The sequence below is a fragment of the Salmo salar genome, chromosome ssa01 (genome assembly GCF_905237065.1).
Source record: "Salmo salar chromosome ssa01, Ssal_v3.1, whole genome shotgun sequence".
Classification (NCBI taxonomy): Eukaryota; Metazoa; Chordata; class Actinopteri; order Salmoniformes; family Salmonidae; genus Salmo; species Salmo salar.
In genome coordinates, this window is record NC_059442.1 from 169374584 (window position 1) to 169391447 (window position 16864).

Below are 16864 nucleotides of genomic sequence, written 5' to 3' on the forward strand. Positions count from 1 at the left end.
CCTACCTTGACCGAACCTGGACGACGCTGGGCCAATTGTGCGCCGCCTTATGGGACTCCCAATCACGGCCGGATGTGATACAGCTTGGAATCAAACCAGGGACTGTCGTGACGCCTCTTGCACTGAGATGCAGTTCCTTAGATTGCTGTGCCACTCGGGTGCTCCAAATGACTAACAGCCATACCTGTGACCCATAGACCCATACAATCAACATGAACACTTAACCCTCCCCCGAACCCCGCACTGCAATCGAGAGGGGTTGCTGGGTAAACTGATCATTCAAGCAGACAAACCCTGCCCGGACATGAATTTTACATTTACATTTGAGTCATTTAGCAGAGGCTTTTATTCAGAGCGATTTACAATTATTGCATTGATCTTAAGAGAGGATTGTGATGTGTTGTTTTTTCAGCTGTCTACATTTTCTCTTAAGAGTATTTACCAGCGAAGTCAGTGGTAGTAGGACAAGACAAGTACAGTTGTTATTTATTTAAGATGCTCTTTTAAAGAGGTACTGTAGGGTTTCAGATGTTCCACTATTGGGGTGGAACACACACACACACACACACACACACACACACACACACACACACACACACACACACACACACACACACACACACACACACACACACACACACACACACACACACACACACACACACACACACACACACACACACACACACACACACACACACACACACACACACACACACACACACACACCTATACAGAGGTTATGTCAGAGGAGAGCAGGGTGTCATGCTTGTGCGCACAGCAACCAGGGGTAGTCATCCACAACCCACAGAGACCACAGCCTATGGACCAGCCTATAGACCAGCCTATGGACCAGCCTATGGACCAGCCTATGGACCAGCCTATGGACCAGCCTATGGACCAGCCTATGGACCAGCCTATGGACCAGCCTATAGACCAGCCTATGGACCAGCCTATGGACCAGCCTATGGACCAGCCTATGGACCAGCCTATGGACCAGCCTATGGACCAGCCTATGGACCAGCCTATGGACCAGCCTATGGACCAGCCTATGGACCAGCCTATGGACCAGCCTATGGACCAGCCTATGGACCAGCCTATGGACCAGCCTATAGACCAGCCTATAGATCAGCCTATTGTAGCTTCATCTCAGTGAGGTAGTTATCACTGTTGTCTGCAGTAGTGACAGCGGTGGAAAAAGTACCTAATTGTCATACTTGAGTAAAAGTAAAGATACCTTCATAGAAAATGACTCAAGTAAAAGTGAAAGTCACCCAGTAAAATACTACTTGAGTAAAAGTATAAAAGTATTTGGTTTTAAATACAACTACATGTAAGGATCAAAAGTAGAAGTATAAATCATTTCAAATTCCTTATATTAAGCAAACCAGACAGCATGATTTTATTTTTTTATTTTTATTTACTTACGGATAACCAGGGGCACACTCCAACACTCAGACATAATTTAAAAACGAAGCATTTGTGTTTAGTGAGTCCACGAGGATTAGAGGCAGTAGGGATCAGAGGCAGTAGGGATGACCAGGGAAGTGTGTGAATTGGAAAATGTTCCTGTCCTGCTAAGCATTCAGAATGTAAAATAATAATTTTGGGTATCAGGGAAAATGTAGTGGAGTAAAAGTAAAAGTTTTCAAAAATATAAATACTAAAGTAAAGTACAGTTACCCCCCCCCCCAAAAAAAATTACTTAAGTAGTACTTTAAAGTATTTTTACTTAAGTACTTTACACCACTGAGTAATGGTGTGCTGGTCTGCTGTTTGTACACTCGCATCCGCCCACAATTCATATTGACCCATCCGCAACTGCCCGGCTAAATGTGATAACGTGAAAATCTGAGGCCCACAACTGACCCAAACACGCAAATAGAAAATGTGCTGTAGGCGATGATGATGATGATGATGATGATGATGATGAGATGATGGAACAGTTTTTGGACAGGGGGTGCAGGATTTCTTTGGCCTGATTTAGATATGTTTATAAATTCCGACATGGCAGGCTATTTGTTAGTCAACTTGTCTGTGATTAGATACATGGAGCTTCTCTTCTTTTCTTCTAGAAGACTAAATAAACCTTTGCTCACCAGAATTATGTCATATTAAAATAGATAGAATGAATGCATTAATGTAGTTGACAACAGTAGAGTTCTCTCTGTTTCTTTCACGGAACAAAGACGTTTAGGGACCGGGGAGAAAAAGAAAAACGAAAAAAAAAAAAAAAACAGGAAAGATTTTCTGTGCAAACTTTCCGAATGACGTCAGTTTGACCGGTTGTAAAGGGGGGAAAAAAGCTATTAAAACTACCCAACATGTTTCTGATAAGATTTCAGTTCGGCTTGGATGTATATTTTATGTGGTTGAAATACTATCAGTTTTTATGATGCTGATAAAGATAGCACCTCTACCGACAGTATTTAACTTAGTATCTAACTCTCTCAATATGCTATTATTGGCTACTATTGGTTATATTATGTAACAACTTTGGTGCAACACAAATAAAATAATACTTTTTTTTTTATAACAAATGCACTTTCTCCCACGTTGGATAATGGTCCTAGAACATGTTGTTATGTGCATAATAGCTAAGTTAACCAGCATATTGGTGTTGAGAACAATGCGGTGGAGGCAGCAGCGGAGTTAGGAGACGAGAAAACGGCGCTTGCCGTCAGGAGAGAGGAAACCCCAGCTTAATTAGGTCTATAATCAATAACCTAACTGTTAAATGTGCCTGGCTTTATAAATCATCCATATATCTCATTTTATATTACATTTGAGTCATTTAGCAGACGCTCTTATCCAGAGCGACTTACAGTAGTGAATGCATACATTTTCATACATTTTTTTCTTCCCCGTATTCTTTTTTTCTCCGTACTCTCTACAGAAATAAGACAGATCCTGCTTCTGTTGCCTGTTTTGAGTGTTTGTTTAATAGCCTACTGACTCCGTGAGCATCAAGTGTCACCCAACTACATGTTGGATAAACAATTTCACAAATTTGTCTGTTTTTAATCTTTGCTGTAATAAATCAAATCAAAGTACATCAGCTGATATTCTCAAAGTGCTGTACAGAAACCCAGCCTAAAACCCCAAACAGCAAGCAAAGCATGTGAAAGAAGCACGGTGGCTAGGAAAAACTCCCTAGGAAAAACTCCCTAGAAAGGCCAAAAACCTAGGAAGAAACCTAGAGAGGAACCAGGCTATGAGGGGTGGCCAGTCCTCTTCTGGCTGTGCAGGGTGGATATTATAACAGAACATGGTCAAGATGTTAAAATGTTAAAATGTTCATAAATGACCAGCATGGTCAAATAATAATAATCATAGTAGTTGTCGAGGGTGCAACAAGCACGTCCGGTGAACAGGTCAGGGTTCCATAGCCGCAGGCAGAACAGTTGAAACTGGAGCAGCAGCACGGCCAGGTGGACTGGGGACAGCAAGGAGTCATCATACCAGGTAGTCCTGAGGCATGGTCCTAGGGCTCAGGTCCTCCGAGAGAAAGACAGAAAGCGAGAAAGAGAGAATTAGAGAGAGCATATTTAAATACACACAGGACACCGGATAAGACAAGAGAAATACTCCAGATGTAACAGACTGACCCTAGCCCCCGACACATAAACTACTGCAGCATAAATACTGGAGGCTGAGACAGGAGGGATCAGAAGACACTGTGGCCCCATCCGATGATACCCCGGACAGGGCCAAACAGGCAGGATATAACCCCACCCACTTTGCCAAAGCACAGCCCCCACACCACTAGAGGGATGTCTCCAACCACCAACTTACCGTCCTAAGACAAGGCCGAGTATAGCCCACAACGATCTCCGCCATGGCACAACCCAAGGGGGGCGCCAACCCAGACAGGAAGACCACGTCAGTGACTCAACCCACTCAAGTGACGCACCCCTCCCATGGACGGCATGGAAGAACACCAGTAGGCCAGTGACTCAGCCCCTGTAAAAGCGTTAGAGGCAGAGAATCCCAGTGGAAAGAGGGGAACCGGCAAGGCAGAGACAGCAAGGGCGGTTCGTTGCTCCAGCCTTTCCGTTCACCTTCACACTCCTGGGCCAGACTATACTTAATCATAGGACCTACTGAAGAGATAAGTCTTCAGTAAAGGCTTAAAGGTTGAGACTGAGTCTGCGTCTCACACATTGGTAGGCAGACCATTCCATAAAAATGGAGCTCTATAGGAGAAAGCCCTACCTCCAGCCGTTTGCTTAGAAATTCTAGGGACAATTAGGAGGCCTGCGTCTTGTGACCGTAGCGTACGTGTAGGTATGTACGGCAGGACCAAATCAGAAAGATAGGTAGGAGCAAGCCCATGTAATGCTTTGTAGGTTAGCAGTAAAACCTTGAAATCAGCCCTTGCCTTAACAGGAAGCCAGTGTAGGGAGGCTAGCACTGGAGTAATATGATCAAATTTTTTGGTTCTAGTCAGGATTCTAGCAGCCGTATAAATAATAAAGGCTTTACAGTTTTCCTTTGTTAGAACAGCCTCTCTGGTGTTATTTATAATCTATTTAGTGTTGTTTACACTGTTACAAATTGTCAGAAAAAGTACATTTATAATAATAATAACCCTACTTTTTCCTTGAAACCTTTATTTAACAAGTCAGTTAAGAATAAATTCTTATCTACAATGACGGCCTACCCCGGGCCAAACCCTAACAACGCTGGCCCAATTGTGCGCCGCCCTACGGGACTCCTAATCACCCATTAAGAAAATTACTGTAAAAACTGTTAAATCCCTGTGGGTGGATGAGGAATTGAAAAATGTTATGGTTGACAGGGATGTGGCAAAAGGAATGGAAAATAAGTCTGGCTGCACAACCGATTAGCAAACGTACTGCAAATTGAGAAATCATGAAACTGAACTGAATACAAATAAGAAGAAACTACACTATGAAACAAAGATAAATGATATAAAGAATGAAAGTAAAAAGCTTTGGAGCACCTGAAATTTTGGGCAAAAAGGCAAACTCGACTCCATCACTCATTGAATCGGATGGCTCGTTCATCACAAATCCCACTGATATTACCAACTACTTTAATTATTTTTTAATCGGCCAAACTTAGGCATGACATGCCAGCAACAAACACTGACATCACGCAACCAAGTATAACGAATCAAATGATGAAAGACAAACATTGTAATTTTTGAATTCCGTAAAGTGAGTGTGGAAGAAGTGAACATAATCCAGGTAGAATCAAGAATTCTCCAGGGCAGCTGTCTGGGCCCCTCTACTTTTTCAATCTGACTATGACCACTGGCCTTGAGTAAAGCCATTGTGGCTACGTATGCGGATGACTCAACACTGGGCTCAACACTGGCTCCCGAGTGGTGCCGAACACTGCATCTCAGTGTTAGAGGCGTCACTAAAGACCCTGGTTCGATCCTGGGCTGTATCACAAATGGCCGTGATCGGGAGTCCCATAGTGCGTCGCACATTTGGCCCAGCGTCGTCCGGGTTAAGGGAGGGTATGTCCGGCCGTCATTGTAAAATAAGAATTTGTTCTTAACTAGCTTGCCTAGTTAAATAAAGGTAAAATAAACAATAAAATAAAAACGCTGCTTGGAGTTACCCTGGATTGTAAACTGTCATGGTCAAAACATTGATACAACAGTAGCTAAGATGGGGAGAAGTCTGTCCATAATAAAGCACTGCTCTGCCTTCTTAACAACACTATCAACAAGGCAGGTCCTACAGGGCCTAGTTTCTACCTTCTTAACAGCACTATCAACAAGGCAGGTCCTACAGGCTCTAGTTTCTACCTTCTTAACAACACTATCAACAAGGCAGGTCCTACAGGCCCTAGTTTTGTCGCACCTGCTCTAGGTAAAGACATTATCATTAGTAGACTTAGTATAGCAGCCTTGTATAACCATCATGTCATTATCATTAGTAGACTTAATATAGGAGCCTTGTTTAACCACCATGTCATTATCATTAGTAGACTTAGTACAGAACCACCATGTCATTATCATTAGTAGACTTAATATAGCAGCCTTGTATAACCACCATGTCATTATCATTAGTAGACTTAGTACAGAACCACCATGTCATTATCATTAGTAGACTTAGTATAGAACCACCATGTCATTATCATTAGTAGACTTAGTATAGCAGCCTTGTATAACCACCAGGTCATTATCATTAGTAGACTTAATATAGCAGCCTTGTTTAACCACCATGTCATTATCATTAGTAGACTTAGTATAGAACCACCATGTCATTATCATTAGAAGACTTAGTATAGCAGTCTTGTATAACCACCATGGAGCTGTAGGCCTTAGAGCACATCCTGTTTAGTCTTAATACCGTAACTTACTGAGGACTAAATTTCAATACTTCTACAGGCTACTGTATCAATCAATAATTTATTTATTTGTTCATGTCATAACACAGCATATGAGTCATTCATGCTTTAAAATAAAGCGACCATTGAATAATTAGCATAAACAATAAATAGGCCTAAACCGTTCCCTTTTCGTAAATTGCAATCAAAATTGTTTTTAGTCTGCAGTAATAAAGGCTTTACAAAAACAAAAAAACAAAAAAACTTTACAACAGACTCTCTGGCACGCTTATCATTTATTTAGTGTTTTTTTACATTGTTTCAAACAGTCTGAACAATGATATTGTAATCTATACAGCACCTGTTTGACACACATAATATGCACGCAGAACTTGCTCCTTACCTTCTTTGGTCTTGATCTCCAGTATTTTCCACAACTAGTCACATTTCTTCCGTACATCAGACTTCCCCTTTACCTCCTGAGCAACCAGTAAACATTCCCCCCGTTGCGAGTTTATTTGTCGAGTCCTCTGCATCCATCTTGCTGTCACGTGTGTTATCGTTTTCGTAGTTTGTTAGAACCAATTAATTGATGTGATTAGGATATGCTATATAGGTCAGGCTCTATTGGTCACGTGCATGCGATGCATACATGCGTCACATAAAGAGAGCAAGTGTTGAGGGAATAGGGAATGTTTTTCCTAAACGAATTAGGGATTTCGGTAACATAACTTTTCATTCAGAAGTGGCTGTAATTATGTAGCAGCTTCAGCAACAAGGACAGCGCTATAAACACTGTTGATGTTCTGTGGTGGTCGCTGCAGCAGGGATGAGAGAGAGAGACAATGGGTGCTAATCACAGTCACAGGGAGGAGAGAGAGAGAGACAATGGGTGCTAATCACAGTCACAGGGAGGAGAGAGAGAGAGACAATGGGTGCTAGTCACAGTCACAGGGAGGAGAGAGAGAGAGACAATGGGTGCTAGTCACAGTCACAGGGAGGAGAGAGAGAGAGACAATGGGTACTAGTCACAGTCACAGGGAGGAGAGAGAGAGAGACAATGGGTACTAGTCACAGTCACAGGGAGGAGAGAGAGAGACAATGGGTGCTAGTCACAGTCACAGGGAGGAGAGAGAGAGACAATGGGTACTAGTCACAGTCACAGGGAGGAGAGAGAGAGACAATGGGTGCTAGTCACAGTCACAGGGAGGAGAGAGAGAGACAATGGGTGCTAGTCACAGTCACAGGGATGAGAGAGAGACAATGGGTGCTAGTCACAGTCACAGGGAGGAGAGAGAGAGACAATGGGTGCTTGTCACAGTCACAGGGAGGAGAGAGAGACAATGGGTGCTAGTCACAGTCACAGGGAGGAGAGAGAGAGAGACAATGGGTGCTAGTCACAGTCACAGGGAGGAGAGAGAGACAATGGGTGCTAGTCACAGTCACAGGGAGGAGAGAGAGACAATGGGTGCTAGTCACAGTCACAGGGAGGAGAGAGAGACAATGGGTGCCAGTCACACAGTCACTCGCTGTCATTTAGCTTAATTCTTTTAACACAGCACATAAAGTCTGAGCCAGGCCCAGCACAATCAAATCAATTGCGGTCGGACTCCCTCTAGTCATTTGTGTGTCTTATTTATCTACTCAAACAGTTTGCTTAAAGCATCAGACATAGGATGTGTCTATATATGGAAAAATCCACATTTATAAATGTTGACCAAACTATTGGGTCGAAAGAACAGACGGACTCTTTTTGTCGGGGACAGCCCTAATTTAAACTCACAGGTACCTACAACACTACACTGTGTTTTACCTCAGTTAGTTTGGTTACCTCTACACTGTGTTTTACCCCAGTTAGTTTGGTTACCTCTACACTGTGTTTTACCTCAGTTAGTTTGGTTACCTCTACACTGTGTTTTACCTCAGTTAGTTTGGTTACCTCTACACTGTGTTTTACCCCAGTTAGTTTGGTTACCTCTACACTGTGTTTTACCTCAGTTAGTTTGGTTACCTCTACACTGTGTTTTACCCCAGTTAGTTTGGTTACCTCTACACTGTGTTTTACCTCAGTTAGTTTGGTTACCTCTACACTGTGTTTTACCTCAGTTAGTTTGGTTACCTCTACACTGTGTTTTACCCCAGTTAGTTTGGTTACCTCTACACTGTGTTTTACCCCAGTTAGTTTGGTTACCTCTACACTGTGTTTTACCTCAGTTAGTTTGGTTACCTCTACACTGTGTTTTACCCCAGTTAGTTTGGTTACCTCTACACTGTGTTTTACCTCAGTTAGTTTGGTTACCTCTACACTGTGTTTTACCTCAGTTAGTTTGGTTACCTCTACACTGTGTTTTACCTCAGTTCGTTTGGTTACCTCTACACTGTGTTTTACCTCAGTTAGTTTGGTTACCTCTACACTGTGTTTTACCCCAGTTAGTTTGGTTACCTCTACACTGTGTTTTACCCCAGTTAGTTTGGTTACCTCTACACTGTGTTTTACCCCAGTTAGTTTGGTTACCTCTACACTGTGTTTTACCCCAGTTAGTTTGGTTACCTCTACACAGTGTTTTACCCCAGTTAGTTTGGTACCTCTACACAGTGTTTTACCCCAGTTAGTTTGGTTACCTCTACACTGTGTTTTACCTCAGTTAGTTTGGTTACCTCTACACTGTGTTTTACCCCAGTTAGTTTGGTACCTCTACACAGTGTTTTACCCCAGTTAGTTTGGTTACCTCTACACTGTGTTTTACCTCAGTTAGTTTGGTTACCTCTACACTGTGTTTTACCCCAGTTAGTTTGGTTACCTCTACACAGTGTTTTACCCCAGTTAGTTTGGTTACCTCTACACTGTGTTTTACCTCAGTTAGTTTGGTTACCTCTACACTGTGTTTTACCCCAGTTAGTTTGGTTACCTCTACACTGTGTTTTACCCCAGTTAGTTTGGTTACCTCTACACTGTGTTTTACCTCAGTTCGTTTGGTTACCTCTACACTGTGTTTTACCTCAGTTAGTTTGGTTACCTCTACACAGTGTTTTACCTCAGTTAGTTTGGTTACCTCTACACTGTGTTTTACCCCAGTTAGTTTGCTTTGCACACATTCAGATGTGTTGACAGTATTCCAAGCCGCTCTGTGTCTCATACTGTTGATGGACTGGTCAGTTTACCATACTGTTGATGGCCTGGTTAGTTTACCATACTGTTGATGGTCTGGTCAGTTTACCATACTGTTGATGGCCTGGTCAGTTTACCATACTGTTGATGGTCTGGTCAGTTTACCATACTGTTGATGGTCTGGTCAGTTTACCATACTGTTGATGGTCTGGTCAGTTTACCATACTGTTGATGGCCTGGTCAGTTTACCATACTGTTGATGGTCTGGTCAGTTTACCATACTGTTGATGGACTGGTCTGGTCAGTTTACCATACTGTTGATGGTCTGGTCAGTTTACCATACTGTTGATGGCCTGGTCAGTTTACCATACTGTTGATGGTCTGGTCAGTTTACCATGCTGTTGATGGTCTGGTCAGTTTACCATACTGTTGATGGTCTGGTCAGTTTACCATAGTGTTGATGGACTGGTCAGTTTACCATACTGTTGATGGCCTGGTCAGTTTACCATACTGTTGATGGTCTATACATTTTTAAAGATTATTTTAAAGATTTTTCAAGTATAAATTACAACATTTACCATAGATTGCCATGGGTGACGTGTTATTTCCCAAATCAACAAAGCTTCCGGTAACGTTGGTGATGTACCTGTAGCTTTGCAACCCTAGTGACAGCTGTGGAAACAGCTTTTAGAAATACGTTTTATGGATCGATTGTAAGGATTCTGTTCTGTCAAGATGGGGACGTAGTTCTGTACCCAGACCCATAAAGATATCTAAAGATCGCCGGTCAATAACATTGATTTGGATTTGATATTAGTTTATTATTCTGAATTATCATGTTTCTACTTGAGGTATTTTTTGTTGTTGCTTTGTAACATTCCAAACCTCATTGTTCCTCATCGAAAAATGTCCTGCTTGTGAACCTGCATCAACAGTAACTCCTGATTGGTTTTAGACTAATGTCCCAAACTTTTATATGTATCCACACCTTTCTGTGCTTCGGTCATTACGAATGGGTGTGTGTGAAATGGGTGTGTCTGAAATGGGTGTGTCTGAAATGGGTGTGTGTGAAATGGGTGTGTCTGGAATGGGTGTGTCTGAAATGGGTGTGTGTGAAATGGGTGTGTCTGGAATGGGTGTGTCTGAAATGGGTGTGTCTGAAATGGGTGTGTCTGAAATGGGTGTGTCTGAAATGGGTGTGTGTGAAATGGGTGTGTCTGGAATGGGTGTGTCTGAAATGGGTGTGTGTGAAATGGGTGTGTCTGGAATGGGTGTGTCTGAAATGGGTGTGTGTGAAATGGGTGTGTCTGGAATGGGTGTGTCTGAAATGGGTGTGTCTGAAATGGGTGTGTCTGAAATGGGTGTGTGTGAAATGGGTGTGTCTGGAATGGGTGTGTCTGAAATGGGTGTGTGTGAAATGGGTGTGTCTGGAATGGGTGTGTCTGAAATGGGTGTGTGTGAAATGGGTGTGTCTGGAATGGGTGTGTCTGGAATGGGTGTGTCTGGAATGGGTGTGTCTGAAATGGGTGTGTCTGAAATGGGTGTGTCTGGAATGGGGGTGTCTGAAATGGGTGTGTCTGGAATGGGTGTGTCTTAAATGGGTGTGTCTGAAATGGGTGTGTCTGGAATGGGTGTGTCTGGAATGGGTGTGTCTGGAATGGGTGTGTCTGAAATGGGTGTGTCTGGAATGGGTGTGTCTGGAATGGGTGTCTGGAATGTATGTGTCTGAAATGGGTGTCTGAAATGTGTGTCTGGAATGGGTGTGTCTGAAATGGGTGTGTCTGAAATGGGTGTCTGGAATGGGTGTGTCTGGAATGGGGGTGTCTGAAATGGGTGTGTCTGGAATGGGTGTGTCTTAAATGGGTGTGTCTGGAATGGGTGTGTGTGAAATGGGTGTGTCTGGAATGGGTGTGTCTGGAATGGGTGTGTCTGAAATGGGTGTGTCTGAAATGGGTGTGTCTGGAATGGGTGTCTGGAATGTATGTGTCTGAAATGGGTGTCTGAAATGTGTGTGTCTGGAATGGGTGTGTCTGGAATGTATGTCTCTGAAATGGGTGTGACAACAACAACTTTTGTCGTTTTTAAAGAATGTCCCTGGTGTCCATGGTAACCCCAGGCAATGGGCCAGTATATCTGACCTGTGACCTTGTGTTTCCACCAGCCAATAGGGGCTCAGAGAGAGACCAGAGAGACATTCCCCCCCCTTCACTGATACAGCTGACAGAACTACCGGGGGACAAAGTGAACATACGCTGGGAGACTATTTCACTAGACGAACAGGTAACCTAACACACACACACACACACACACACACACACACACACACACACACACACACACACACACACACACACACACACACACACACACACACACACACACACACACACACCGGAACAACACAATAAATACCAAGTATCTTTATTATTGTTCTTGAAAGACAGCCAAATGTTACTTTCCCTGGCAGATAGCTATCTTGTCTTGGGGTTACTGGCCTCTTGGTTACCATCAGAGAGGGGTAACAGGGGTAAAAGGGGGTCTGGTTATCATCAGAGAGGGGTAACAGGGGGTCTGGTTACCATCAGAGAGGGGTAACAGGGGTAACAGGGGGTCTGGTTACCATCAGAGAGGGGTAACAGGGGGTCTGGTTATCATCAGAGAGGGGTAACAGGGGGTCTGGTTATCATCAGAGAGGGGTAACAGGGGGTCTGGTTATCATCAGAGAGGGGTAACAGGGGGTCTGGTTATCATCAGAGAGGGGTAACAGGGGGTCTGGTTACCATCAGAGAGGGGTAACAGGGGGTCTGGTTATCATCAGAGAGGGGTAACAGGGGGTCTGGTTATCATCAGAGAGGGGTAACAGTGGGTCTGGTTATCATCAGAGAGGGGGTAAAGGGGGTCTGGTTACCATCAGAGAGGGGTAACAGGGGGTCTGGTTACCATCAGAGAGGGGTAACAGGGGGTCTGGTTATCATCAGAGAGGGGTAACAGGGGGTCTGGTTATCATCAGAGAGGGGTAACAGGGGGTCTGGTTATCATCAGAGACGGGTAACAGGGGGTCTGGTTACCATCAGAGAGGGGTAACAGGGGGTCTGGTTACCATCAGAGAGGGGTAACAGGGGGTCTGGTTACCATCAGAGAGGGGTAACAGGGGGTCTGGTTATCATCAGAGAGGGGTAACAGGGGGTCTGGTTACCATCAGAGAGGGGTAACAGGGGGTCTGGTTACCATCAGAGAGGGGTAACAGGGGGTCTGGTTACCATCAGAGAGGGGTAACAGGGGGTCTGGTTATCATCAGAGAGGGGTAACAGGGGGTCTGGTTACCATCAGAGAGGGGTAACAGGGGGTCTGGTTACCATCAGAGAGGGGTAACAGGGGGTCTGGTTATCATCAGAGAGGGGTAACAGGGGGTCTGGTTATCATCAGAGAGGGGTAACAGGGGGACTGGTTATCATCAGAGAGGGGTAACAGGGGGTCTGGTTACCATCAGAGAGGGGTAACAGGGGGTCTGGTTATCATCAGAGAGGGGTAACAGGGGGTCTGGTTATCATCAGAGAGGGGTAACAGGGGGTCTGGTTACCATCAGAGAGGGGTAACAGGGGGTCTGGTTATCATCAGAGAGGGGTAACAGGGGTAACAGGGGGTCTGGTTATCATCAGAGAGGGGTAACAGGGGGTCTGGTTATCATCAGAGAGGGGTAACAGGGGGTCTGGTTACCATCAGAGAGGGGTAACAGGGGGTCTGGTTACCATCAGAGAGACACACTGTAGAAGAAGGATATCTATCCCAATCTATTCTCTCCATTCCTGTCTGGTCTGTCTGCACCTGGTCTGGTCTGTCTGCACCTGTTCTGGTCTGTCTGCACCTGGTCTGGTCTCTCTGCACCTGGTCTGGTCTGTCTGCACCTGGTCTGGTCTCTCTGCACCTGGTCTGGTCTGTCTGCACCTGTTCTGGTCTGTCTGCACCTGGTCTGGTCTCTCTGCACCTGGTCTGGTCTGTCTGGACCTGTCTGGTCTGTCTGCACCTGTTCTGGTCTCTCTGCACCTGTTCTGGTCTGTCTGCACCTGTTCTGGTCTGTCTGCACCTGGTCTGGTCTGTCTGGCTGTGGGTGCACCTGGTCTGGTCTATCTGGCTGTGGGTGCACCTAGTCTGGTCTGTCTGCACCTGGTCTGTCTGCACCTGGTCTGGTCTGTCTGCACCTGGTCTGCTGGTCTGGTCTGTCTGCACCTGGTCTTGTCTGTCTGCACCTGGTCTGGTCTGTCTGCACCTGGTCTGGTCTGTCTGCACCTGGTCTGGTCTGTCTGCACCTGGTCTGGTCTGTCTGCAGCTGGTCTGGTCTGTCTGCACCTGGTCTGGTCTGTCTGCACCTGGTCTGGTCTGTCTGCAGCTGGTCTGGTCTGTCTGCACCTGGTCTGGTCTGTCTGGAAGGTTGAGATTCACCCACAACTGGGGAAAGCTATTTGAAATGATGTCATCTTTATTCTCCCTCGGCAATCTCACCTAGTTCTCCCTTAGGGCAGTGCCATTTCAAACCGTTTTTCCCCCCGACCGGGAAACGTGTGCTCCCTCAACAACAGACAACAGACTGCGGACAGAGTATTTATAAAGACACTCACAGTGACTCAATCTAGCATGAGCCCACACCATGATGTGTCTGAGATCTCGCTCTGTTGAAGTGTGCTGGAATGTTCAAGTCAACATGTATGAGTTTATTCAGTTTACAAACCAAGGTTTCTGTATTAGGAAGGAATAGAAGGCTTTCCTTTCTTTCATTGATCTTTATAGCCACGCACAGACTGTCGATAATGACTGGGCTTTCATCTCACACACCAGACTTTAAAGGTACGTAGAATTTGCAATAATCAGAGTCAGACTTGTCTGGTGCGATGACTTTATGTTTGACTAAATCCATCTTTATTAAGCCCTGAGCGATTAGTGTTTTTTTTTTTTAGGTCGGTTCGGTTTCAGTTCGATTATTAAAAAATAATCAGAATTTATTTTTTATGTTTTACATGAAATGCACTATGCATTTTGTGGGATGAATGCTGTAACAACACAGAATACAACAATGAATAAAAGACCCATGATGGTAGTGACTGTCCATTACTGCTGATCACTCATTAACCAACACTTATTCACATTACTTTAATAAAAGATTTCAGTTATTGTATATATTACATTGGTTTTATTTGATGACTTTATTATTTAATTCCAGGTCATCATCTCATCTCTATAGAGCTGCTGTCTGACTAAATGACTATTTTAGTAGTTGTTCAAAGCAACTGTTCTCTTATGTAACCCCTGTTGATCGCACATTCTTCTGTCTATTACATAACAGGCTTTAAAAAAGAACACAGACCGAACAAGCAATGGATTATGGTTATTGTAGTTAATTAGCACGTTTTCTGCTTTAAATTACGTAGAACATTGGTCTGTTGGAAACTACAACTCCCTAGTACATCGCACAGTTTACGCATCATCCGATTTATCTCTAGAGAAAAACTGCGCAATGTGCACATTGAGCAAAACATTTAAAAAATAATAATAAAAATAATGAAATGTAATTCAAATAATTGAACCTACTTAGGTCAATTAGTTGTTTATAAAATGGAAAAATAAGCAACATTTACGTTAAGCACTAATATTTATTCAGGTATTGTGTTAAAAATAATAAAAACTGAACTATATAAAAATGTTACCACGCCAATGTTACCACGCACATGAATCTAAAAACAGCCTAAAGAGTCCTTCGTATTGTCGAGTACTAGTGGGTAACTAGCCCCCTGGGGAAACCACAGTATTATACCACTGTATTATACCACTGTGTTATACCACTGTATTATACCACTGTATTATATTACTGTATTATATTACTGTATTATATTACTGTATTATACCACTGTGTTATACCACTGTGTTATACCACTGTATTATACCACTGTATTATATTACTGTATTATATTACTGTATTATACCACTGTATTATATTACTGTATTATATTACTGTATTATACCACTGTATTATACCACTGTATTATACCACTGTATTATATTACTGTATTATATTACTGTATTATACCACTGTGTTATACCACTGTGTTATACCACTGTATTATACCACTGTATTATATTACTGTATTATATTACTGTATTATATTACTGTATTATACCACTGTATTATATTACTGTATTATATTACTGTATTATACCACTGTATTATATTACTGTATTATACCACTGTGTTATACCACTGTATTATATTACTGTATTATATTACTGTATTATATTACTGTATTATATTACTGTATTATACCACTGTATTATATTACTGTATTATATTACTGTATTATACCACTGTATTATATTACTGTATTATACCACTGTGTTATACCACTGTATTATATTACTGTATTATATTACTGTATTATATTACTGTATTATACCACTGTAATATACCACTGTATTATATTACTGTATTATATTACTGTATTATACCACTGTGTTATACCACTGTGTTATACCACTGTATTATACCACTGTATTATATTACTGTATTATATTACTTTATTATACCACTGTGTTATACCACTGTGTTATACCACTGTATTATATTACTGTATTATATTACTGTATTATACCACTGTATTATATTACTGTATTATATTACTGTATTATACCACTGTATTATATTACTGTATTATACCACTGTGTTATACCACTGTATTATATTACTGTATTATATTACTGTATTATACCACTGTATTATATTACTGTATTATACCACAGTATTATACCACTGTATTATATTACTGTATTATACCACAGTATTATACCACTGTATTATATTACTGTATTATACCACTGTATTATATTACTGTATTATATTACTGTATTATACCACTGTGTTATACCACTGTGTTATACCACTGTATTATATTACTGTATTATATTACTGTATTATACCACTGTATTATATTACTGTATTATATTACTGTATTATACCACTGTATTATATTACTGTATTATATTACTGTATTATACCACTGTATTATATTACTGTATTATATTACTGTATTATACCACTGTATTATATTACTGTATTATACCACTGTGTTATACCACTGTATTATATTACTGTATTATATTACTGTATTATACCACTGTATTATATTACTGTATTATACCACAGTATTATACCACTGTATTATATTACTGTATTATACCACAGTATTATACCACTGTATTATATTACTGTATTATATTACTGTATTATACCACTGTATTATATTACTGTATTATATTACTGTATTATACCACTGTGTTATACCCCTGTATTATACCACTGTATTATATTACTGTATTATATTACTGTATTATACCACTGTATTATATTACTGTATTATATTACTGTATTATACCACTGTGTTATACCACTGTATTATACCA

At 42.0% G+C, this 16864-nt stretch overlaps 1 protein-coding gene across 4 annotated transcripts in view; it reads left to right on the forward strand.

Annotated features, from left to right (window-relative positions):
- Positions 1 to 16864, forward strand: part of LOC106572350 (cingulin-like protein 1) — an 87725-nt gene that overhangs the window by 18202 nt on the left and 52659 nt on the right. For 3 of the 4 annotated variants that reach the window (XR_001321107.2, XR_006758758.1, XM_045694040.1), the window contains exon 2: positions 11580 to 11698. The gene's annotated coding sequence lies outside the window, so the exon portion shown is untranslated. Of the gene's footprint in view, positions 1 to 11579; positions 11699 to 14053; positions 14261 to 16864 lie in introns of those variants that run through there. The other variant, XM_014146401.2, reaches the window with a different exon arrangement.